The sequence below is a fragment of the Cheilinus undulatus genome, linkage group 18 (assembly GCF_018320785.1).
Source record: "Cheilinus undulatus linkage group 18, ASM1832078v1, whole genome shotgun sequence".
In the NCBI taxonomy this organism is placed as follows: Eukaryota; Metazoa; Chordata; class Actinopteri; order Labriformes; family Labridae; genus Cheilinus; species Cheilinus undulatus.
In genome coordinates, this window is record NC_054882.1 from 41,524,210 (window position 1) to 41,549,767 (window position 25,558).

The 25,558-nt window shown below is 42.6% G+C and overlaps 1 pseudogene; it reads left to right on the top strand.

Annotated features, from left to right (window-relative positions):
* The first annotated feature begins 20,004 nt into the window (after positions 1–20,004).
* Positions 20,005–25,241, top strand: LOC121525993 (annotated as a pseudogene).
* Positions 25,242–25,558: the final 317 nt, after the last annotated feature.

Genomic DNA, 25,558 nt, shown 5'->3' on the forward strand with positions numbered 1-25,558 from the left:
CATGAAAATCACTTTTTTTTCAGACTTTGTTTTTTTGGCAGTTTAATCCTGAAGCTCACTGCACAGAGGAACAAAAATGAACCAAAATAATTTCATTTTTCACCAATATATGACTGCTTTTACTGGGTATACAGGCACCAACATGAAAACACGAACACGGGAAAAAATCCCAGTGTGATTTTTTTATTCTTCTCCACTGAGCTATGCAGTGATGGAGTGTCATGCTCTGCCTACCTCTACTATTAACTTACTTTAAATGATGCTATTTTATCATTAAAAGCATATGGAATAGAAAAGCATTAAAATATCTCAGATTTTGACAATCTTGGTCTATGCCATGTCGATCTCAACATTTCGACATGTCATAGATTGACAGGTGGATCGGTGTGGCGTCCGCAGTGATGCGGTCTCTGCATCGGTCTGTCGTGGTAAAGAAAGAGCTGAGTCGAAGGCGAAGCTCTCGGTTTACTGGTCAATCTATGTTCCTACCCTCACCTATGGTCATGAGCTGTGGGTAGTGACCGAAAGAACGAGAGCGCAGATACACGCGGCTGAAATGAGTTTCCTCCCCAGGGTGTCTGGGCTCTCCTTTAGAGATAGGGTGAGAAGCTCAGCAATCCAGAGGGACTCGGAGTAGAGCCGCTGCTCATCTGCGTCAAGAGGAGCCAGATGAGGTGGCTCGGGCATCTGGTCCGGAAGCCTCCTGGTTGCCTCCATGGCAAGGTGTTCTGGGCAGGTCCCACTTTGACAAGGCCCCAAGGAAGACCCAGCACATGCTGGAAAGACTATTGCTCAATCCCAATTCTCCCCTTAACTCTCAATCTTAATAACCTTGCAAAGTAGATGGATATGCCCGTTTCCTTGTTTCTCACTGGCAAATCCATTTTGCAAAGCTCCAATCTGAACCGTTTGGGCGTGGTTAGAAGGTGACAGGACCAATCAGTGACGAGGGGCAGTGCTTTCAGGCACGGCGGAGTCGTGACGTAAACAAGCAGCAGCAAGAGGTCGGTGCAATTAGCAGAAGAGCTTGGCGTGGATGCTGCTAAAGTGCCAGTTTTATCAGAACTTGATGACATTTCTTCATTAAAAAAAGGAACAGCAGTGAGTTGATTTCTTTTCAAAAATGACAAAAGTTGAGTACTTAGATGTCTTTAGTCGCCATGTTTCGTGTTAATCCTCCATAGCTGCGCATGCACAGCACGATAGCGGCTACATCAAGTGTTTTGTTGCTCTGATTGGCCTGTAGAGATGTGACGGACAGAACGTTCACCCAATCACACTCCGAGTATTTTCAAAGCCTCTGCCTTTTCCCAAACATTTCCTATTGAAGCTTTCCCAGATGGATGTGTGAAACACATCCGCCTGCTGTGTCAGCTTACAATCTTATTCCTCAGTATTAAAATGCGCGTTCCTGCGAAGTGCTAGGGCTGTCCCAATTCTCCCAAAAGTTAAGTTGAAGGGCGAGTTTAAGGGCTTTATCTCCCTCAATTTTGAGATGTTCCAGGAGCTCCCTTGGTATCTTGGTATCACTTAAAGATGGTGGCGAATGCGGAGAAGAAATCGAGCTACAAATGTAAATTTCTTTGTGAATAGAGATCTAAAAATTGTGAAAACCACTCCAAAATCTTAGTTTAATGTTATTTTATCGATTATTTTCCTTTTTGTAGCGTAAAATTTACTTTTATTTTTACGATCATAAGCCAGTAACTGTGCCATCTCTGTCTTCTTCTTCTTCTTCTTCTGAATCAACAGACTACGCAGTTTTGGCACATTACTGCCCTCTACAGTCTGAAATCGTAACTGCTATTAAGGGGTGTCCCATTTTTAAGTCATGAGATGGCCCTTACATTTGGTTTTGAGGGGCGAGTGAAGACTGAGGGTTGAGCTTGAGGGTAAGATTAAGGGCTAAGGGGAGAATTGGGATTCAGTCTTTGTCTCCCCATTGGCCTGGGAATGCCTGGGATCCCCCAGGAAGAGCTGGAGGAAGTGGCTGGGAAGAGGGAAATCTGGGCTTCCCTGCTTTGGCTGCTTCCCCGACGACCCGACTTGGATAAGCAGAAGAAGATGGATGGATGGATTGATGGTCTATGAAATGTATTTACTAACAGGTAAAGAGTTCATTTTTCACTAAAAATACTCCTAAATTCAAAATAAAACAATGGAGGTGGTCCTTCACTACACAGCCACTCTGGTTGATATATGTTTATGTTCCACATGCACAGTAGAGTCCATCCTGCTACTGTCGATATATTTATTACCCTTGAGATGCCAACAACAACCCTCCTACTACTTCAACATGTATGGTGCAGCTCAGAGAATGAAACTGACTGTTTTTGAAGAGACAGGAGGTGTTAAAAATGGAGTGCCTCAGGGCGCCGTATCAGGACCATTGATAATTTACACTTCGTATCAACAGTATCAGTCCTAGTGTTCCCAAAGCAATGTTGCATCTATATGCAGACCACACTCATGTATTACTGCACTCCCATGCAGCATCAGGCTTTCTATTGCTAACTGTACAGCTCTACCTGCCGATGAGTACCTCTGTACTGGAGCCCAGCTGCATTAACATCTCAAGGATCATGCCTACACATGTGCTCACTGATCAAATGAGGCGGACCGAGATCATGTGCACTCGCTCCCTGATGTAAAGCCAGCCTTTTTCCATAGACCGGTCTCTTTTAAACTTCTCTGAAGCTGAATGGACTCATAAAGCTTTCATTAGATCTGTTCTCTGGATTTTAAACAACCAAACCACTTCCTCTCAGCCTGTAACATTCCTGCTGTGATTAAATGGGAATTAAAGTTGTCCAGAGCTCACAGAAAGCAGAAAATTAAAGCCAGAGAAGTTTTTACAGTTCTGATAATCAACAGGAGCGGTGAGGAGTGGAATTCCTCATTTCCTCACTTATTTTCAGAGGATGGAGGGCAGATGGAGAGCTCACCACACCATAATACTAAATATTTACACAGTTACAGCTAGAAATACTTTACTGTTACATGCAGTTTTTCCCTAATATGTAGGAGTCACACAGGCTTCTGCTGTGAACATTAAAGAAAGGTCATTAATAGGATAGGAGCTCTGACATTTTTAAAAATACACACATCACTGTACCTGACAGACAGACAACTTTGTTCTGAGTGTGATGCAAAGACTTTTTTGTTGCTGTTTTGGTATTTTTTATGCAATAATTAAAGTAAAATTTCAAGTTTCAGAATACGTGTGCTTCAAGGATATCAGAAAAATGTATTTATAGTTATAGGACCATGAAGACAAAGAACTTAATACAAATCACACCCAGATCAACACTGACAAACACACAACAGGACCTATCACTATCAACCCTCTCTATAAAACCAGTTCATTTTTCTGCTTATTTGGTATTTATACGTTGAGGACTTTTTCTTACCTTTCCAAACTGTTGGATAAATATGTTGTCTGTTGTTGCTCTTTGGCTGCTCTGGATTGGTGAGAAGTGTCCGCAGACGGTAGATCAACGACGGCCACTCTCACAGACAGTTTATCTGAGACGCCGTCTCTTTCAGAAGAGAAATGCACGCTCAAACTTCCCAAATAAAATGGGATTAAACTTCTGTTCAGGGTTGGAGTGTAAAGGTAATGGTTAGGATACCAAAAGTTAAACACCTGACCTTATTACCTCTGCCAAGGAGGTTATGTGATCGGGTGGGTTTGTTCGTTTGTTAGTTTGTTAGCAACATAACTCAAAAAGTCAAGGACAGATTTTGATGAAATTTTCAGGAAATGTCAGAAATGGCTTAAGGAAGAACTGATTAGATTTTGGGAGTGATCCGGATCACCGTCTGGATCCAAGAATTTTTTTGAGGATTCCGTACTATGGGAGATAGGGCTAATGGTGGAGGTTGGCACTGTTACCACTTTACACCGGGAGATGGCGGACATGAGTAACTTCATTCCCAGCAGCATTTTGGCTGTTTCCATTCAAAGTTTTGGAGTTTATAGAGTTTGAAAGACGCACGCCAGTCGGAGTGTAACAGAGAGAAGGACAGCGAATTGCAGCGAGAATACCCACAATGCTGGGAGGAATAGATGACTTCCATGACTTCCAGTCGTCCAGTGATACCATTGGTGAGACTGTCAGTGCATCTGTTGGCACCAGCAGGCAATGCTTCCACCATGACAGTCCACCCATAGCAAAACCATTGCTTTACCTCACTGTGTTTACACCCCACTGGAGAGGGAGTAATCGGCCAATACCATGGTGAGGGGCGCATGGGGACAGATCCAGGAATTTTTAAAGGATTCTGCACTATTAGGAGATAGGGCTAATGGCAGAGGTCTGTGCTCTCTGAGTGCTTTCTAGTTGATTTTAAAATGTTTAATAAATCAGAATAAAAAGTCTGCTTACTGGAAAAAAGCTTATCTCTGTGAGAACATTCTCCACCAGGTTTAGCTCAAGTAGCTTCATTAGCAGCAAAAGCTACATAGATCAAGGAGCTAAACCTTAGCTCACACAGCAGCTATGTAGGTACAGTCTTTGAGTAGCGATGCTAGCTTTAGTTATGTTTACTAAAGCTCATATTGATAAAGCTAACTTGGCTAGATTGGTTACATATTAACGAGTTATGTAGCTAGCATAGCTATGTTAACTTAAGCTATCGCTTGCAGCTGCTGTGCTACCTTTGAATGACATCACAAGTCTCCAGTGGATGCTGAACGGACTCGACAGCCAATCCACACCCACAAACTTAAACGAAACTATTTCTCATTGTTGTGTTAAAACTCGGGCTGTTTACGTTAACGCGTTAACGCTTGTGATTAACCTTGAAACCTGAACGCATTAAAAAATGAAATAAAAATAAAAATAATAAAGCTGTTTAATCACATGACTAAGTTTGACCACAACGTGCTCCTGTACTCCAGCGTGTTTGTTTAGGTGCCTGGGGGTGAAGAGGTGAGAGGGTCAGACAGTGATGAGTGAGGAGACAGATCCGGGTCTGCTTAACAGCTTTAAAAAGCTGGAGAATGTTAGTTAAGATAAAACCAAAACTGTGGGTACATGCTGCAGTGATGAACTGTCTGTATACCGAAGCACAAATGTCACAAATCATCATTTAAAATTTGTATTTTGTATTTACTCTGGTTATCTTTCTCTTAAATTAAATCTAGTTTAATCTGAAACAGAAGTAAGTAGTGAGGAACTGAGCACATACTTTTCACAGCACTGTATCGCATTATTGTGTTGTATTCACTGCACTGCCTGAGAAGACTCTGATCAATAGACATCTGCAGTAAGATGCTGCAGATGTTTTATCAGTCTGTGGTGGCAAGGGTTCTGTTTTATGCTGCAGTCTGCTGGAGAGGCAGTGTAAAACACAAGGATGCAAGGTGAGTGAAAAAACTGGTGAAAAAAGATGGCTCTATGGTCGGAATCAAGCTGAACTCATTGGAGGATGAGGTGGAGAGACACACAATGAAGAAGGTGGAGGCCATTCTGAGGAACATGGATCATCCACTTTATATCTCCCTAAATGACCAAAGAATCAACGGTGGTGGACGGCTACTCTCTCTTTGCTGCAGGACAGAAAGATATTGAAGATCTTTTATACCTTCAGCTATAGGACTTTATAATTCTACTATAAACAGATGAGACTCCAGATAAATGAATTTCCCTTTGGGGATAAATTAAGTTATTGTATTGTCTTATATGCACACAGTCTTGCACCTTTACCTTTATCTCCACTTTCCAACTCCATTTTTGCACTGAATCAAATGTTTTAAAGTGATAACTATTTAGGTAGCTGTTAGCTTGGTTCATTTATTGTTAGTGTCAATGGAGGAACTAAATCAGGAAATTTTCTTATAGAACCAGAGAATTGAAAAATGCGCATGCTCCGTTGAGCTCTTTTTCTTGATGTTTTCAATTATTATTATTTTTTTTTATGTGTTTTAGCTGCATCCTGCCCCCAAGTCCACCCTCTAACACCAGATCATGTCTGAGTGTTTGTGCTGTTGTGGTCCCGGTGTTTTCTGGCCTCAAAGGCCCGTTCGCCGCACCCTGCAGAGCGCCATGTATCATCCTGAGAGGTTGGCCATCGGGTGATGAAGCGTCCAGTCATCCCCTCCTCAGGCCCTCTGGAGCCCCTCCCCTCCCCCACGGTGACACGCAGACACAGTCGGACATGAGGGATTGTCCGGCGAGCGGTGGGGGTACGGAGACAAACTCTGCTGCTGAGGGTGTCTGTGAGACGAGAGGCACGAACACTGGAAAAGTTCAACCACTGAGACAAAGAATGAAGCACAAGAAAAAACATTAGCCATAAAATATCTCTGAATCAGACCGGTTTGGTTAATGAGATCTTCTCTGACTGTTTTTCTGCATCACAAAGTTCACAGTCATTGTTCCTCCAGGATGTTTGTAGATCAGAGCCAGTTAAGTTGGCAACCAATCAGCTCTCACTTCTTGTCATAATGGCTCTAACATCAAGTCATTAAGATAGAATCCTGCTTAGTTTGGTTTTGGTTTGGGCTGATTTTTGTGGCCTTGTGACTGGTACTCAATCTCATAATCTAGGGATTAACGAGATGCTCAGTGACGTTTGACTCAAGGATTCTGTCCATGAAAAAGTGTAGTTGTGTTTATATTTGTGAGCTGATGAAAGCGTGCACCACCAGGTTAGTGATGCTTCAGTCCTTGGCTGTTGCCATCATGGTGGCATAAATATGGGGGGGCTGAGGGGGCTGCTGACCGTCAGATCTATTAAACCTATGAAAGCAAAGATTCTCTGCAGAGTTTTCAATTAATTAAAAACACATTTGATCTTCTGGCCCCCCTTCGCTGATCCCTCATCTGCTGTCCTTCTCCCAGATAAAATACTGACACACAAACATTGTCCAGTGTGTAAATGGACAGCAGTGTACAGCGTTAGTGAGCGGTGTTTGTTGCTAGAGAGGTTCAAAGTCTGCAGACGGACCAAGAATCAGATGTCTGATGTGTTCCAGAGCTCACAGACCACTGATATCATCTCAGCCAATAAATGTGCTTTAAAAAAGATCAAGAGGCCAATAAACATCGCACTAAAACCTGGAAGCATGCAACACTGTATTTAAACTTGGAAAGATACGACTACAATTTCAGAAAAGTTGGGATGATGTGGAAAATGTCAGTAGAAACAGAATGTGTTGATTGCCAAATCTCATAAACTGTATTTTAGTCACAATGAAATGTAAACGATATGTCAGATGTCGAATCTGAGCCATGCTACCATTTCATGAAAAGTATGGGCTCATTTTGCATTTGATGGCAGCAGCACATCTCAAAAAAGTAGGGACACAGCAACAGAAGGCTGGAAAAATAAGTGGTACTAACAATAAAAAGCTGAAGGAGCATTTTGACACTAACAAGGATAATGGACAACAGTTCAGTGACATGACTCAGTATAAGAGGAGCATTTTAGAGAGGCAGAGTCTCTCAGAAGCAGGTCTGCCCACTGAAAACCCAGAGAATGTTCCCTCCCCAGTTTTTAGTTATTGGTGATACCAGTGCATGGGTGTCTGATCAGTAGCATTGGTGCTAGCATCTTGGCTGACAGTTCCCTCATCGTGGAGCTAAAAATGTTAAGCTACTATAAGGTTCAAGGTATATGACACTGACTAAGTCAGAAGCGGCATAAAGGAGGAGCTGGGGTGGAGGAGGGTTGCAAGAGCAGCTTGCAGAAAGAGCAGCAGAGTGGGGCCAGACAAAAGCAGTGTAAATAAGGCAGCATGAGAATCATTGGCCAATAGCGTGCTTAGCGCAAATCAACTCGCCATCAGCTGATGAGGGCTTGTGTTAGATCAGCTGACTGGGGCAGGGCTTGACTCTGTGGCCTGCCTGAACTAATGCTTAATGGCCGACGAGGCAAATAGACAATCATTTCCAGGTTTTTGGGGATGCCAGTCATATTTCAGGGGGCCCAAATCGGCCCTAACTGCCACTAGCTCCGCCCCCAGTATATTATTGGTTGTGCTATTTGCTGCCAAAACTAATCAGGGAGTTAGAAAACAAGGTACTATTATTTTGATTGCCAGTATTTTTACCATGTACAGTGTCGGCCCAGTTTAGCCACATATCAATAAATTCTTGGTAGCACTGTCTTGTGCTGACACTATAAAGTACAGTACAGTCAAGCATAAACTTCATGTTCAAATGTGGGCCATATTTAATTTTATTTCTAGAATTTGCTGCAGGCTGATCAAAATTGGGCTGCGGGCTGCATTTGACCCCGGGGCCTTGGTTTGGACACCCCTGTGCTAAATTTAATTCCCTTTACACAACACAAACTACCAATTTTGCCATCACTTGCCACGTTTTGCCCATTTTTTACACCTTAAACGAGTTTTTCAGCCCAGTTTGTACTACTTTTTTGCCTTTCTTAACTAATTTTTTCATTCGTGTCCCATTGTTGCTTCATTCATCCTTGCGACTTTTTACCCATTTTTCCCAATTTTCACCTTTTTGCCACTATGAAGCCTGACATCCATCCATCCATTTTCTATACCGCTTATCCTGCTGGGGGGTCGTGGGGGGGCTGGAGCCAATCCCAGCTGTCATTGGGCTAGAGGCAGGGTACACCCTGGACTGGTCACCAGTCGATCACAGGGCTGACATACAGAGACAGACAACCAGGCACACTCACATTCACACCTACGGCCAATTTTAGAGTCACCAGTTAACCTAATGAGCATGTTTTTGCTGGTTGGAGGAAGCCGGAGTACCTGCAGAGAACCCACGTGTGCACGGGGAGAACATGCAAACTCCACACAGAAAGGCCCTGACTGGGAAGCAAAGCAGAGACCTTCTTGCTGTGAGGCAATGGGAGGCCTTGCTCAGAAGTAAAGATAGGCAGAGGTTCACACTGTAAAAATTGGGGGACAATTTCAGAAAAATGTTCTTCGTAAAAATTGCAAAGATTTTGGATATATCACTATCTACTCTACATATCTCTAGGCTGAAGGTCAATTTTGGATGCACATGACCTTTGGACCCTCAGTTGGCCCTGCATTAAAAACAGGCAAATAACTGCATGGACTCAGGAACACTTCCAGAATGTCTGTCAATAAAGTTCGCAGTGTCATCCAAAGATGACAGCTAAAGCTGGATCATGGAGAGAAGAAAACAGACATAAACATGATCCCTAAATGCCATCGTCTACTTTAGGCCAAAACCCATTAAAATGGACTGAGGAAAAATGGAAAACTGTTCTGTGGTCAGATGAATCAAAATTTAAAATTATTTTTGGAAACTATGGCTGCTATGTCATGTGGACTACCAAAGAGAGGGATCATCCAGTGTTCTCCTGGCTCAGTCCTAAAGCCTGCATCTCTGATGGTATGGGGTTGCATTAGTGCCTATGGGCAGCTCTGACATCTGGAAAGGAACTATCAATGCTGAAAAGTGGAGGGATGTTATAGAGTATATGTGTTAGCAGCATATTCTTCCATCCAGACAACGTCTCTATCAGGGAAGGCTTGCATACTTTAGCAAGACAATGCTAAACCACATACCGCATCCATCACAACAGCATGGCTTCACAGGAGAAGAGTCCCGCCTGCAGTCCAGACCTATCACCCATAGAAATTATTTGGAGCTTCACAAAAACAAATCTGACAAAGATGACTAAGGACTTTAGAGCAACTAGAATCCTACATCAGACAAGAATGGGACAACATTCCTCTCCATCAGCTGGTCTCCTCACTTCCAAGACGTTTACAGACTGTTGGTAAAAGAAGAGGGGATGCTATGCTAATGGCAAACACAGCCCTGTCCCTACTGTTTTGAGATCGGTTGCTGCCTTTAAATTTAAAATCAGCTCATATTTTCATGAAATGTAAAATGTCTCAGTTTAAACATCTGTTTATTTTCTACAGAGAATAAAATGTGAGTTTATAATATTCCATGACTCTCTTGCTTACACTGATCAATATGCTGGCTCACTACCCAGGTAGAGAACGATGGAATCAGGTAGAAATGGCCAGATTCTCGCCATCGCTGGCATCTTCAGTCCGGTAGATCAGCAGCTGGGAGAGGAGGGGTGGAGGGGAGAGGGGCACTTGCTGGCGGCCGGGGATCATTTTTTTTGCAGGGTGGGGTGGCCAGGTTGGGTGGGGTGAGGACGGGTGACATTTTGTCATCTACTTAATGCTGAGGTCCCTTTGGGGGGCTAATGAGCGCCATCATTTTAGTGATCAATAAATCATGCCTTATTGATTTCTCTCCTCTCCCCCCTCTAAGCCGGCTTCTGTTCTCTGAAAGTCGGGGGGGGGGGGAGAGAGGAGGGAGGGTTAAGAGGAGTAGGTGAAGGATTAAAAACCAAAGATTAGGAGCGATGAAGAGCGTAAAAGGAGGAAGAGAGGATGATGGAGTGATGGAGTGAATGAGGGATGGGGGGTGTTGGCAGATAAAGGGGTGAGTTAAGTGATGCCTGCTGGTGGCACTCGGGGGACCTGTAGACATCTGTTGACCAGAGACGATTGATGATTGACCTTCAACTTGAGGAAACAGAGCTGCAGAAACATGATGAGAGAAGTGGCGGGAGTTTGAGCTTCATTACTGCACTGTAAATAATTTCCTGTTTTAAACATTCAGGCCAAAGAAGACTGAATTCTCTAGCAGCAGAGTATTTAGTCACTTAAGGATGAAAGTCTGCATTTTTTTATTTTTGCCTGAAAACAAGAACCTGTTGCCCATGACTGCAATGGTTCGACACAGTGAAGGAAGCAGAGGGAAACGCTTCACAGAAAAAAGGACAGCTTTGGTCCAAATGAGTCCGCTCTCAGACCACATGGAGGCGTTTCTGGGTTGATGCGATGATAAGAGTCCTCAGACAGAGCTAAAACCACCGTGTTATGCAACATCTTAGAAAAAACTTTGAGATATTATCACAGCAGGAAGAGAGGAAAGGTGGTGTGGTTGAGTTTGTTTGGTCAGCGAAACCGTCATCTGCAGGAGGTGAGAAGTTTTTCCACACAGCTCATTTGTTCAGGACTTTGACTAAAAGAACGCCACATGCTTGGGAACACTTGTGCAAAGTTTGAAGAAAATCTGTCACAGCTTTCTAGGGATATCAAGCTCTCTAAAATAGCCCTGACGGATGGACGGACAACCCAAAAAACAAAACGCCTCCAGCTTTGATTATCACAGTCAGAGAGAATAAAGAAATAAATGAAACAAAGAACAAGCCTGCAGAGCTCTGGAGCTCTTGGAGCTGAGCCTGAGGAGCCTCTTAGCCATAATGGACTCTTAAGTGGCAGGAAAATGTGCAGGTACCACCACAGGAAATTAAACCTCCATGTCAAGAGAGCACATTGACCTGCAGCCCGTCACCGCCCTGAAATCAGCTGAAATTACACCTTTTTATGGCCAGAGATGATGGAGCCTGAAACATTGTACCTGCACAGATCACACACGTGGATTGAAAAAAAAACTCAAATATTGCTTATGTCAGGCCAAACCCTGGTATCTCCATTTTTCATAATTTTATTTTATTAATAAATCCGTTCTCGTGGTCAACTTTAACATCAGTCAGTGGATTTTAACACGTTTTAAAGCTAAAAAGTGTCAAAAAGATTCTGACAATGACCATTCAGTGCTAAATTCATTTATTAAAAAAAGCATTTTTTACTTTCCCTGAAAAGTGTTGATTTTGGAGATAAGAGGTTTTGACCTGATTTCAAGTTCAGACAGCGTCTGTATATAAACGGTCAGGAATGGGAGCAGATGCTAAACCAGAACGTGCTCCCGTACCTGACTTCATCAGTGCATGGGCTCATTTAGTGCACTAATGGGGTTTTTACATTACACGACATGGCTTGGCTTGGCTTGACTTGGTTTGACTCACCATGGCAGGCCAGCGTGGCAGAGGATTTACCCACAATTTCCACATACAACGTCTGCACCATGCGCCGCAGCGCCACAGTTCTGACTGAAGGGGAGCGACCTCGCTCACAAGCATGTCAAGAGATTTCCTGTTTGGAGCTTTCTGTTCGATGGAGATTGACACAACTTGCAGTGGCCGGTGCTCAAAATAGACCTGTACCGTATCTCCAGCAAAGCGCAGCGGCACTGGACTGGAGCGCGGGCAGTGGAACTGCTCTGACTGACTAGAGAGGGGGCGGTTTGCTCCACAGTACAATTCACCAGTGGATCGCAGCGCAGCCTCTGTATGTCTCACCATTCTACTTTCCCACCATAACCGAGCTACCCGTTTGAAGGTGGGACCAGAGGTGGTGATGATGTGTTTTGAGCCCTCCTCCTTCTCATCCACAGTCTGTCTCATTTTAAAACAGAAATCAAACTATAGCCGAACAGCGCTGCACGCCATTCTTTTGTCATTCAGTCTCTCTTTCAGCGATTAATAAACAAACAATAATTCATTCTTATCACTGAAAAAAAATCCGGCGTGGATGAAATGCTACAGAGACCAAACCTGAGACTGGGTTAGCCTTGCTTAGCAAAAACACTGAACAAGGGAAGAACATGAAAAGACACCTCAGTTCTCATTGATTAGAACGCTGTAGATCTGTTCAACCCTAAAACACATACTGGTATAAAAATCAACAATCTGCAGAGTTTGTCACTTTCTCATCACTTGACACGTTTGAGCTCATGACAGCGGGCATTTTTGTTTGAGTACATTAGCGCCATTTTTCAGACATGCTAACTGTACTGAAGAAGCTGCTCTGGATCCACTCAGAACCATAAGGGCTTGGGTTATAGGGATTCCTTCCCAGCATGCAGTCTGCTACTGTTGAACCCTCCCCAGGGTCCTGAGCCTCTACATCTTCATCTGAGAGGGTAATTAGAGCCACACGGGGGGGCATCAGCAGGACAGGAAGGCAGGGCCGCGATCCTCCTCTTCACACAAATGCACACATGGTAAGAGAGTTTAGTTCAAGTTGTGTGTTTGGTTTTATCAAACACACAGATCCAGATAAAAGGTTTGACTTTGCAGCAGAGATGGTGTGAGTATGGCTCAGATTGAAACAACCAAAATAGATTTATATCCGATGAGTCGTTTCCACATTAGATGGTTCCTAACGGAAGTGATATCTTAGAATAGCTTAAAGAGGAAGTCTGCATCAGTGGTGGACGTTTGAGGGACATTCTCCTCAGGATTTTCTGGTAGAGAGCAGAATAGTTTTACTCCAGATGTAAGGGCATGCACACCTTCCAAAAAGTTCTGTTTTTGTCTCAACAGTCCACAGAATACTTTCCGCAAAGTCGTGGGGATCATCAAGATGTCAAATGTGAGACGAGCCTTTGAGTTCTTTTTGGTCAGCAGTGGTTTTAGTCTCAGAACTCTCCCATTATGCCATTGTTGCCCAGTCTCTTTCTTATGGATGAGTCATGAACTCTGACCTTAACTGAGTAAGTGAGACCTGCAGGTCTTTAGATGTTCTGGGATCTTTTGTGACCTCCTGGATGAGTCGTCATTGCACTCTTGGGGTCATTTTGGTTGGCCGGCCACTACTGGGAAGGTTTGCCACTGTTTAAAGTTTTCTCCATCTGTGGATAATGGCTCTGATTGTGGTTCGCTTGAGTCCCAAAGCCTTGGAAATTTTTGTCACCTTTTCCAGACTGAAATATGACCACGAGAATAACTTGTTTCTTATATGTTGTTGGATATCTTTAGATAGCAGTGTGGTGCGTTGCTTTTTGGGGTCTTTTGGCCTACTTCACTTTGTCAGACAGGTTGTGTTGAAGGGATTTCTTGATCCAACATTTCTGCAGGAATCAGGCTAGTGAAACTGAACTCAGCTTTCCAAAAAGTTGTTAATTTGTGTTTTTAACAAGGTGGGGCAATAACTTTTACACAAAGTACTACGAAGGTTTGGTTGGCTTTTCTCCTTAATTAATGACATCATCATTTATGTGATAGATATGTACATATGTATTTATATTTCAACATGATGTTTATACATATTTTCATCACTAATTCATTGTTCTAGAAACGGCCTCACAAAATGCATGAAAACAAACATGGACACTGAAATCTCAGTCTTCATTCCTGGACATGGGGTTATTTTACTCTAATTGTGTAAGCAAAGCAAACTTGCTTTTTAATTTTCCAACATGAATTATAAAAATGATGATAATAATAGTGACGATATATGTGATATCAGTGGATGTGACCCACTGCAGACTGCAGCTGTTGATGATTTTGGAACAGGCCCAGAATGAGCTGTTGTTGGATGCTTTGTTTTACCTTCCTCACAAATGAACGTAACGCTGACTGGATATCAATTAATAGCTCATATTTCAGCGGCCGTGCTTGGATACAGACAGCAGGATCCGTTTAATGGACTGCTCCAACTTTTAATTGGTTGTGAACGTTGGTGCCGTTCTTCCTGCACACATTTCTGACGGAGCAGCAGTATGACACAAAAACAGTGTGTCAAAAATAAACTTTATTCGTGGTTCAGAATGATCAATTCAGGTTTGTCTGCAACAAAGGAGCACTGTAAAAAAATCACAGCACTTTTTTTTATATGATCTTATAATAAGTCAGATATGATGATTCTTAAAGCCGCCACCTCCTGGTGACCAAAGGGAAGCTTTGAATGGTTGGCTGCAATAACTAACTGTAGTATACTTTTTTATTTTTACTTTATACCAAATCAAATATGAGAGGTTTATTTCTATTAAATATCCTGTTATTAGTCAGGAGTGCATTTGAAATTAGATACTAAATGGATCTATACATCATCAAAAACTACAAAGTTCTAAAGCTAATGAAGACCAAAGATGAAACATGCAACTGCTGCAACAGGCTCCTCTGCAACCTTCTAAAAGCCTGTCAGTTCAAACCGCTGCAGCTAGTGCAGGCAGTGTATCGTTTTCATGCTAATGACTCTTTGTGCTGCAGTAGACCTCCTGATTCCATCTTTATTTAACTCATAGCATATGATGTGAATGAGAGCAGTGATAGTGAGGGACTCTGAGTAGTTGAAGTTCTTTGCCAAAAACTTCAAAATGATTATATCATTTTGGAAATATCCAATCTAAGATGGATTTCTCCTGGTTATTCCCAGAGCAGTTTGGTTGTTCATAGGAATTGGTATCGCCTCTAACAGGCAAACAAATATCAGACACAGTAGCCTATAATGTATAATAATGCTGCAGTTCTTAGCAAGGTGAATCATAACCCATAGATCAGCCATCTCCAAATGGCGGCCTGCCAGCAGGTGTCATCTGGCTCACCAGACAATCGGGAAAAAGATGTTAATTTTTAGAAATATATATTTATTTTCAATATTTACCTTCTTAGGTATTTAAAATACAATTTTTCACTCATTTATCATGGTCCTTCTATAATTACAGCAAGTAAAGGTCGTAATACTCTGCAATAAATGAGTTAAATATGGAACACTGATCTCTCTTTAGAGCAGGGAGGAGCATCATAAAATGACGCAGACAAAAGACTCTACAAACATGCTGACCAAAAGAGGCTGATACAGACCGCCTGATTTTTAAGACTGAAGGAGAAGGATTTATTGTCTAATTTTGTTTTTTCTTTTTTTAGAATAAGAATTTAACCACCCTACTCAGCTGCACGGACTCTCATAGAGTCCAGCCCTGCCCGCACCTCTGACTAGTTTTCTGCATCTCACACCTTAACGAAATTCAGAGGTTTCTGCCTTTTAAAACCAAACTTCTATCCCACTAAGGGATTAGAACAGCTGCTCTCATGACAGCAAATACTTTCCCTGCGTAATACTCCGTCAGCCACAAATGCAGACATTGCATCTCGCTTTGGTGAGCGACTCAGTTCAATCTCCAGCCTGATATAATCACTATTGTAAGAATGTGTAATGCCAAACTAATATCAACTAAATTTATTTACATATAATTTAATTTTATGTCAACAAGAAGTGCAACTAGGGTCTTGATCACTTATGTTAAAGCGGGAAATCTTTTATAAATTCTGTAGTGTATTTGACTCCAGGTCGTATTAAATGGTAAAAATGACTCTCATAAAACAAATTCTTAATAACTGAACATTTAATCCTAATCTGGACACAGGCTGTCCTATGACATAAGAGGTCAGCAATTTTTGGTCTTGGCGCCACGCTAAAAGGCATCAAAATTGTGCACGGAGATGCGCCACTTCATGATGTGTGCAGTGATTTCAGGGGGATTCAGAGAGAACGGACATGCAGAAGAATGACTGTTGTAGCACAGACATGTTCTTATAAGTCATGTTTTCACTCAGTAGGTGAGAGTCTGTAGCTCTATGAGCAGTCAGGGAAACATCTCTGCAGAATCCTCTCTCTCTCTCTCTCTCTGCACTGATCCCAGGTCAGGTGAAATGATATGGGGGTCAGATCAGATATTGTGGACAATAAGTTGCCATTTTTAAGCCATGAACAGTCGTGTTAAATGAGTATTTATCATGAACATTACAGTCTTAGAAATTTAGTGTCAGTGAGTCTAAAAAAAAGGTTAAAAATGCAAAAACATCCCATGTCTGGCCCTTGGCTTTCTGTCTTTGAAATATTTTGGCCCTCAGGAAAAAGTAATTGGGGAACTCTGCCATTTTTGTGCAGATGATGACGAACTCTCTGGGCTCTCAGACAAACTTAACCGCAGCCATCACCATCAGCTGACCTGACTCAAGCTGCAGCAGTTCAGTTCACACAGGCCAGTAGAAGGAGAATGATGGCACAAGAACAAGGCCTTTGGTGTATTCGGTGGTAAAAAGGGTTAAACATGAGTGTAAATGACCTTTACCTTTACCTTTGGCCTCAAAAATCTAATCAGTTCATCCTTAAGTCAGGGCAGACATCTGTGCAAGGTTTGATGAAAATATGTCAGAGCATCCTAAAGAAATCAGTCATTTAGTTACTAAAGTGGGATTTACATCCAATCCACAGAAGTCGCCAGACTGAAAACACTGATAAATTTCAGATCAGTCAAAGGTGGAGCTGAGGTGAGTCTTCAGCTTCTGACCAACAGCTACACCATGCTGGCTTGTAGTCATATCAGCCACAGCAATAATTATGCACAACTCATATCTCCATCATTATTAGAAACACAAACCAACAATATTTCCCTTCTGCTGACTGTCCTTTGTTGGTAACTTCTTAAAAGTTGGTTGGAATTGGCAAACTTCAAACGACTGTTCCAGCCACATCCCCAGCATCACTGACATTCCATCCTTTCCCTTCAAAGAGGATGTTACCTTTAAAACCCATAAACCTTCCATCTTTACTTTATGGCCATTTTAACATGGGCGTGTATCAGACTCCTGCTGGTTCTGCATGCAGCCTCTAGTGGACAAGAGGGAAACTGCAGCTTTTTTACACTTCAGCACAGGCTTCATTTTACAATACTGGATGTTGTTGATGGGGAGAAACAGCCTGTTTTAGTGAATTTCTCAGCTAATGTAGCCCTAATTTCAACACTTTTCTACCATTCTACTCTATGGATGATATATTTTTATGACAAGTCTATCTGTGTGGTGGTAGATCTTCCCTCTGAGTCCACACACATGGATCAGACAGGAGGGAGGGAGGAGTGGTGATGACAAAATAAAAACCAAAACAAAGAGGAGGAGCAGAGAAAAAAACAAAGAGAGAGGAAGAGACAATAGAGAGGAGAGTCCCAGCGGGGACAGCATGAGAAACCCCTCCATCAACAGGGGGATGCAGAAAAGCACTGATTACTGGGGGGTAAGAGAACAGGTGTGCTGCGTGCAGACCCCCTCCTGAGACCACCTCACCACCCTGAGTCCTCAGAGCGAGAGAGAAAAAGAGAGAGAGAAGGAGATGCTGATGGGACGAGGGACGAGCGAGAGAACAGGACGGAGCTCATTAGAGAGTTTGCCTAACCCCCCCCCACCATACACACACACAAACAGGAGGGGGGAGCTAATCATCGCTGAGGGAGCAGTTAGAGATGAGCTGCCTCTTCTTTACGTCCGTGAACCTGCAGAGTGTCCACCTGATCGTCCACAAACATGAGACGCAGAAGACCTTACGGATGACCACGCTCCAGCTGGTCTGATCAGAAGAGGGCTGGTTTCATTTACAAGCTAAAAGCATGAAACTAAAATCCCAAAATCTCTTCTGTTTCCTTTTTAGCAGCACACAGTAAAGTAGAGTAGTTCATCTTCTACCCGCTGCTGTGTGACAGTCATGACCCTGAATCACAGACGTTGTAGAAGAGGTTCAGAAATGACTGAATTTGTATCAGTGATATGAGAAACAAGTAAATTAGCATTGAAATGGAGTAATAATTACTAAGACATAATCTAAGAAAACCAAAGTGAGTAAATGTACATACGGCGGTTACTTCCACGGCTGAGGCCTCGCTCTCTCCTTGTGTTTTGACTGATTGTCTGCAGACGGATCAGCTCTGATTGAAGCTTTGCTGCACATTCACTGTTTGAAGAAGAAAAATAAACCGTGTAATCAGGGCTTTTTTCCTGCCTTCATTGTTTTGACAAGTTTAGATAGCAACGTGGTGAGTGCTAATTAGCTAGCATTAACCAAAACAAACTGAGCCATAACTGCACGCAACCAGGAGACATTTAGATGAGCTGTACAAATTAAACTTGAAAAAGGGTCTAAATATGTTTGAGAAGACGGAGCTCATGATCTCTACCTGTCCACCACTCAGCAGAAAATGTCTATGCTGTGATTTAATGGGTTCTAAGTAGCTCAAGCTATGAGTAAGAATCAAAGCAAAGAAGTTTAGGGTGTTTTCATGCCATTTTTGTACTTTGCTCGTGCATGATTTCCCTCTAGAGCTGCAGGGCGGTGCAGGGTTTAGCACTGTTGCCTACCCAGTCAGGGCCTTTCTGTGTGGAGTTTGCATGTTCTCGCCATATATGCATGGGTTCTCTTTGGGTACTCTGGCTTCCTCCCACCACCAAAGACATGCTCAGTGACTCTAAATTTACCATAGGTGTAAGTTTGAGGACCTGGTTGTCTGTCTATATATGTCAGCCATGCGACTGACTTGCGATGGTTGTCAAATAGTCATTGGGCGCGAGGCAGGGGCATTGGAGGATTTCCCTCTACTGGTCGAATGTTCTGACCAAGGAGAAATGCATTCCAAAAACAAAGATCCGGGTGTTCAGGAATGCTGCCATTGAATCAGTTGATGTTAAAGAGGGGGTATTATACTTTTCCAATTTTTAAAACCTAAATCTAAAGTCACAAAGTTGGATATCCATACTTCACATATGCAAATTTTCAAACTGCAAGATAAACGTTGTGGCAGTAATCTTGGAGTGTAAACTGATGAAAACGGTTTGTTGGGAATCTCTCCGAGATCTTTTAGCCATTTAGTAACACAGTAATTAAACACTTACCAAACAGATACGTCCTGCTCTATCCTTCTTCTCTGCTGCTGGTTTTCTTCCCCCTCTCTCTCCAAACTATCAGGGTCAGACTCTGAGTCTAACACGTACGGACATATATCAAAATTCGCCATATTTTACTCAGTCGGACCAGTTCATTCAAAGTTTACAAGTACTAGCATAGCAATATAGCCACATTGGAGGGGGCGGGCACAAAACATGGAGTCCTGCCACCGGCCAGCCTCCGGAAAATCGGCCAATCAGAGGAAAGAGACAGCAGTGAAAACGAAGCGTTTCAGACGGAGGTTAAAATAAGGGTTTTTCAGGATGCCAATGTGAGGAACATGAGCACTTTTTTGAGCTGTAAACCATGTGAAGCTACGTGGGTATCAGAGAGATGGTGTAAAGCCTTGAAAAAAGGCATAATACCCCCACTTTAAGAACATAGAAGTGAAGCAGCTCACATATCTTATTGTGATATGTGAGAAACATATCTGGTTTCTTGCATAGGGCGATTGGTTTGGAAAAGCAGTATGGTGTTCACGGTAACTATCAGAGTCTTTGGGTCCCTGGTCCTTGTAAAGTCTGGATGTTGGCTGGTGGCACCGGCTGGACTCCTTTGAGATGACTTGGCGCATTTTTGGCTATCGTTGGCAAGACCACGTGTGTAATGCTGACATGCCCAGGAGAACAGGGATGGGAAGGGTCAGCTGCTGGAGTGAGGACCTGGCAGGCTTTCTCAGGCCTGATCCAGCTCATCACATACTGGGTGCTCGGGAGCCCTCTGGTTTGGTCCAGGCCTTGGGTTTGGAGCATGCAGGGACGGTGGTCAGAGCAGTACAGGGCCAAGGTCGATGCAACTGAATGAATTTGGGGGTCAAGGGTAAACGGTGTAATCTCACTTAACTGTTAAGCAGATTTATAAGTTAATGCATGAATGCTTTTTGGCACATACCAAACACTGACATCACCACAAACACACCAACCCCACACACCACCTATATAGGTAGGGTAAAATGAAACGTAGCCAAATATGGGAATATCCTGGAGGACAATCTTAGTCAGTCTGCAAGAAAACTACGGCTTGGGAGAAGATTTATTTTCCAGTAAGACAATGAGCCGAAGCATACAGAGAAAGCTACACAGAAATGGTTTAAGAAAACAGGGGGAGTTTTCTGGAGTGGCTGAGTCAAACCCCAGACCTCAGTCCAAGAGACATTAAAGAGTTTTTTTGTGTGTGTGTGTGAATTTTTGGTCAAAAAAGCCAAATTATATTGACCATGATTGATTTATAAAATCAATAAAAGGACAAAACATCCAAGGGCTCTGTAGGAAGTTCTCTTTACAGTTTATACAGATGATAGAAACCCCCACCTGTTTATTTTAAATGAAGTTTTATAGTAATATTCAGCATGTTTTCCCTTTAGTCTATATTCTGTATTAGGAAGACCCCTGTCATTACATGTGTCATTAAAAGCAGTGGTGCTTACGGTGCACAGGAGGGACAAAAGGCCACCTGGCTCCCTCCTGTTCCCATGACAACACTTCCCTTCTGTTAATTGGGCACATTTTTTTGTTTACATAACAAAACTCGAGGGTTGCTGATGACAAACTGCATCTTGGGACATGGAGGGAGGCGGGGTAACCAGTAGATGTACGTGTCCGAGTGTGCTTTGGTAAAAACATCCTACCTGCCACCTCACTGCATCAAATTCCCACAAGCCTTTGGGAGGTCACGTGTTTGGCGTGGGCTGAGGGAGCTGGGGAGGCAGCCTGATTGGGGGAGTTCTAGTGGAGCTTGTCCCTCCAGTCCTGGGGGAGGAGTCTGGCTGAAGACCAAAGTTAAGGCCCGTCTAATGAGTCCACTGAAGACTGAAGACGAGTAAACATCAGGTAAGGTGGGAGTGGTGGTGGGGGGGGTCTCTCTCTCCAGGGGAGCCACACGGGTAAACGTCCTCTGGAGTCCAGCGAGTCCTCCAGGAGTCCATAAAACCATCTGTTGGTGCCTTCTCCTTCAAATGTCTCTAACTATGAAGGAGGAAGGCTGTGATACCAGGAGGTTCGATAAATAAAAGCAGATTAAGACCTGATCAAAAATTACAGGCAATCTCCAGAATGCTGTCTTAGTCTGTCTGTCTTGGTTTAACCTCCTGAGACCTGAGCTTTTGTTTGGAATGAACTTTTAGCTTCTCCCACTTATTTGGGATCAGTAGGATCTGATACGTTTTAAATCTCAGCCTCGTCTTTGAACAGCAATAAGTTCTGACCAAGAATAAGGTCCAAAAATCTCCTGAAGGGCCTGTTTCTTCAGAAAATACATCAGAGGATATGGTGCAGATATTTGACTGTGTTGGGGGTCTTCAGTCAGAAATGGAGTCCGTCATTGAGAAAGGGATGGGGGAGTCTTTTTGACGACGGACCACAAGCACATGTTAAGGCTGAGCATCAACACAATTTACACCAAGAGTTTGTAATTTTTGGGAATTTTTACTTTAAAATACACACAGATGTCCTAAAATTTGAAAGAAATTACTTCAAATTTCTTTTAAAATTCCTTGATATCTTTTTTAAAGTATTACATAAAAATTACCTATAAATCTTCTAAGAAAATTTCCTGAAAATTTTCAAGCATATTCTCAATGATTTACAATTTCCAGAGGATCCATTGAAATTATAAAAGTAAGTTTTTAAATAAATTTCCATCAAAACCTTTACTGAAACTCTCTAAAATGTAAAAATAAATGTCCATGAAAATCCTTAAAAATTCCAAGAAATTCTCCTGAATGTTCAAATAATTTTCCAAATGTTTTCATGAAAAATCCCCAAAATACATGAGTAAATTTTTCAGAAGTCCATGACGATTTCTTTAAATATCTCAATAATTTCCATGAAAATTCTTAAACATTTCAGAAGATACCCCAGCCCAAATGTCCCTGAAATATTTAAAATAGTTCTCCATAAAAATGCCTCAAAGTTTGAAAAAAATAAAAAATAAAATAAAATAAAAATCCTTTAAACCTTTCAAAAAATTCTTTGGAATATACAAACATATCCCCAGAAAATTCAAACAAATTCCCTGACATTTCTGCAAAATTGTTTTGAAAATTTCAAATTTCACCCCAGCCCCAAATTCCAATACAAATTTCCCAAATTTCCTTGAAAAAGAACTAAAAGATTTAAAGAAAATTCCCCACAACTTCAGATTAAATTGGCAAAAAAATCTTATCACACTCTCAAAATGTAACAATACATTCTTCAAGATTCCATGAAAATGGTGAAAAATTCCTTTCAACAACCATACAAATTCCTAGAAATTTCCATGACGATTCCTCATCGGTCACCACTCGACAAATTCCCAATCACCTTCCAATCATTTACTAAAACATTTGTTCAAATTCCCATGGAAATACCTAGGAATTTTAAAGCAAATCGCCTCCCAAACCTTCAAATCAAATTCCTAAATATGATAAATATATTTCCCAATTTTCAATGAAATACCTGAGAACAATTTTCTGCAAACATTTAAACAATTTTCCCAAATTCCAACAAAAATGCCAAAAAGAAGTTAAGGTATACAGCACTTAACAAATGTATTAGAGCACCCTAACCCTAACCACAGTCAGGTTTCTGCCACAGCTGCCCTAAATTAACAGCATTGGTAATCACCAAAATCATTTTTTATGTTTCTGCAATGGTTAATACACCAATATGTAGAAGCTCTTTAATCCAAGTGATATTTTTAATGCTAAAATAGAATTATTATTGTTATCCATGAACTTTCAAATGTACTGATTTACAAAAAACTGAAAAAACAGTAAAGCACATTAATATTTCTTTATTAATATGTCAAATTATAGTTATTTACTGCCATTCCTGAACAGAAAAATGAGTTTTAGTGGTTGAATGTTATGCTTGATTAATTTCTGACTAGATGGTCTCTGAGACAGATATGACAGGTGGTCTAATAAATTTGTTAAGCTCTGTATCTCTCCCTAACTTCTATTAAAACTTTCTAAAATATACTTTATATACTTATTTCAGAAATTTCTCTGAAAATCCTTGAAAATGTTCAAGAAAATACTCAGAGATATTCAAACAAATGCTCTAAAATTTCCCTGAAAATTTAGAAGTAAACTCTCCAACATTTCAATCATATTATGTTTATTATGAGTTTCTGCAGGACCAGTAACATCAGACTGGTGTGGGCTGGAGGTAGGCATCATCACAGGCTGAACTATCTCAGTGAGCCTGTTTGCCCTGGCAATGAATATGTTGGTAAAGTCCGCAGAGCCAGAGAGTCGAGGTCCAAAATCCAGATCTGGGATCCGCCAACCACCTAAACGGGCCTTCATGGATGACCTGATGATCACAACTGAGTCTGTGCCTGGCGCAAGGTAGATCCTGAAGGGGCTGGAGAGGCTTATGCAGTGGGCCAGGATGTCCTTCAAGCCAGCAAAATCAAGATCAGTGGTGCCGAAGCACGGGAGAGTTGAGGAAAGATTCTGATTCTGAATAGAGGGCATCCAAATTCCCACTAATGCAGAAAACCCTGTCAAAAGCCTCAGGAAGAAATTTGACGTGACACTCAGAGACAAGGCAGCAATAAAGAACACCTGTGAGGAGCAATGGTTGCAGGAGCTAGACAGGACCAGCCTCCCAGGGCGTTTTAAAGCATGGATCTACCAAAATGGTATTCTACCAAGAATTCTCTGACCACTTCTTCTGTATGAGTTCCCAATTTCCACACTCACTGATCTGGAGAGGGTAGGCAGGCAGTTCTTGCGAAGATGTCTGGGATTACTGAGAGACATCTGCAGCATAGCTCTGTATGGTAACACCTGCAAACTGAGGCTGCCATTCAAATCAGCTGAAGAGGAGTTTAAAGTTTTTCAAGCAAGAGAAGAGCTGCAGTATCAGGAGTCTTCAGATCCAAACGCAGTGGGAGCAGGAGTGGCAGTGAGGACCGGAAGAAAGTGGAGAGCAAAAGACACCGTCGAAAGAGCTGAGGCACAGCTGCGCCATAAAGTGCTGGTTGGAGCAGTTGCCAAGGGAAGAGCCAGCATTGGAAACCTCAAAGCTCCACAGTTTGACAAAGCACAAGGCAGGGAGCAGCATCAGTTGATCCAGGAGGAAATAAGGGGAGCTGTGGAGGAAGAGAGGATGAGCAGAGCAGTTGGCATGAGACAGCAAAATGGACAAAATGGGAAGATCATGTGGAATGATTACTGGAAGATGGATCCACACAGCATCAGGTTGGTCATCCAGGCTGTTTATGATGTCCTTCCAAGTCCATCAAACTTGCAATGCTGGGGCCTTTCAGAACAACCAGCCTGCCCCTGCTGCTGAGAAGACTGGCACACTGAAACACATCCTGAGCCGCTGCCCGAGAGCTCTTGCTGACGGCCGTTATCGGTGGCCACATGATCAAGTCCTCAGGACAATTGCTGAAACCATCTGCAGCACTGTCAACACCTGCTGGAGGACAAAGCCAACCAGCAGCACCATCCGCTTTGTTAAAGAAGGAGACAAACCAAACCCTGGAAAGCAGCTGCATTTCCCCTCCAACACTGCCGAGACCACTACGGCCAGACATTGTATTATGGTCAGCCTCATCAAAAAATTGCCTCATGCTTGAGCTCACCGTGCCGTTGGAAGAACGGATGGAGGAGGCACATGAGCGGAATCGAGGGAAGTATGAGGAACTGAGAAACAACTGCCAGAGAAGAGGCTGGAAAGCCAAGTGTTGGAGGTTGGGTGTCGAGGCTTTGCAGGGCAGTCACTCTGCAGCGAATATACGGCAGCCAAGAAAGCGTCAAGACGGCTCTGGTTAAGGAGGACAGAGCCGTGGGTTGCTGCTAGGGCACAGACCAGGGTCAGATCAGCCTTGGTCGGGTCACCTGGGTGAGGGTGTATGATGATTGAAAGACCCAAAACACCTGATGACCCCCAAGTAACATCACTGATGATGTGCTCTAGTGTTACATCTTGAAGATGTATCTGAAAACAATGGATTTGATCACAGTAACTAGGTAGTGAGACACTACACATGAGTCCAACAGATCTGTTTGTTTAGCTGCAACTCGTTTAAAAATACAGCTGATAGATGAAATGACCTCAGATATCTCTTAGATTGGCCTTCCTGGTGGAGCTAAACCTCGTCCTTGTCTGCAGAGGTCTAAACTCTGCAGAGTGCTGAGGGTCTCTCAGGACACTCTTACTCTAAAATCATGGA